The sequence below is a fragment of the Hipposideros armiger genome, unplaced genomic scaffold (assembly GCF_001890085.2).
Source record: "Hipposideros armiger isolate ML-2016 unplaced genomic scaffold, ASM189008v1 scaffold_235, whole genome shotgun sequence".
Classification (NCBI taxonomy): domain Eukaryota; kingdom Metazoa; phylum Chordata; class Mammalia; order Chiroptera; family Hipposideridae; genus Hipposideros; species Hipposideros armiger.
The window spans coordinates 1,894,662-1,896,321 of NW_017731585.1; positions in this window are offsets into that span (position 1 = coordinate 1,894,662).

Sequence of the window (1,660 nt, forward strand, 5' to 3'; positions counted from 1 at the left end):
TATGTATGATATTGGGGGGGAAGTGGGGTGGCGGATTGGGGGTGAGGGGTTGTCACCTCGAGGGGTAAAAAGTATAACTATTGCACTGTGTTGTATAGGTGAAACTAATTCTAAAAAATGTGTATTTCACACTAAAAAATAATTTAAAAATAAATAAATAAATAAAAAGGCAACAAAGCATTTAATCAAACATTAACTCAGGTTAGAAATTACTTTAGGTGGCTTCCCCATCCACATGTGTGTTCTACAAACCACACTTTGAGAATCCCAGTTCTTAATGCCTTAATCTTTGGTCCTTTGGAATTAAATTAGCTCTGATTTTAAGTGTACTTTATAATGGATGAAGATGAAGCCAACTCCAGAGAGTTAAATTACAAAGATTTTTTTGTGGTGTGTCCTCATTTCTTTCAAAGGTTTAAAGCTTCCAGTGAGAGGGAGATCTTGAGAACGGTGGTGGGACCTCAACTGAGAGAAAGGGTAAAGACAGCGAAGCTGGGAAAGAAAACAGGGCCCTGCGGAGAGAAGAAGGGGAAGGTGCTGCAGGGGGATGAAGGAAAGATGAAGTTGGAGAAGGAATATAGAAGAGGAAAGCGAAATGGCAGGTGTGAAGGGGAATACATTGACTGGGGATTGTGACATCACAAAGGAGGTCCAGGTAGGAGGCTGGTGGGAAGAGGAGGGTCCCTGATTCACCTTCCGTGGGAGTCAGTAGTCTGAGGCACTCAGTAATGGATGCTGTTTCAGGCTGAATTGTGCCCCTCACCCAATTTATATGTTGAAACCCTAACCCTCAGTACCGCAGGATGCAACTGTTTTTGGAGATAGGGCCTTTAACGAGGTAATTAAAATAAAATGGAGTCATTTGGATGGGACCTAATCCAATATCTGGTGTCCTTATAAAGAGATTAGGACATAGACATACATGCACAGAGGGAAGACCATGTGAGGACACAGGGAGAAGACGGCCATCTACAAGCCAAGGAGAGGGATCAGAAGAAACCAACTCCAATGACACCTTGATTTTGAACTTCCAGCCTCCAGAACTGTGAGACAATAAATGTCTGTTGTCTAAGACCCCAGTCTGCAGCATTTTGTGATGGCATCTCTAGCAAATGAATACCGATGCTGAAGAGAAGCCAGAGGCAGGAAAGCAGCAGCCAGCAAGGCTGGTGTGGGTCTATGCTTTTGGCGTGAAGTCTTCCTGGTACTGGGTCCTTTGGAGAGCAAGCACACAGTGAGTGCTCAAGCAATGTTTGTTGATTTACATGCCTGGGATGGCATACTTTTGGCAACAAGCAGTTGACTTTGGGTAAACACAGAATGGCCTACTGGCCTCAGGTACTCCGAGCACTTTGGGAAAATGTAGAGGGTTTTGCAAAAAGATCTGGTGTGTGAGTTGTGATAGCATGGGGACTGGTTAAGAGAACACAGTGTGTTCTCTTTGACTCTCTTCTAAACCTCTAATGTTTATCCTCCCAGTAAGACTGACCTGAAGGCCCCACAGGGAAATGAGCTAGGCATGGGGTCAAGGAAGACCTGGATGTGCTGAGTTGTAGGAAAAATGGAACAAACACTTAATGAAAATGCCACATTCAGAGCTCAAAGCCTGGCACCAGGAGCAGACCGTGTGTGTGTGTGTGAGTGTGTGTGTGTGTGTGTG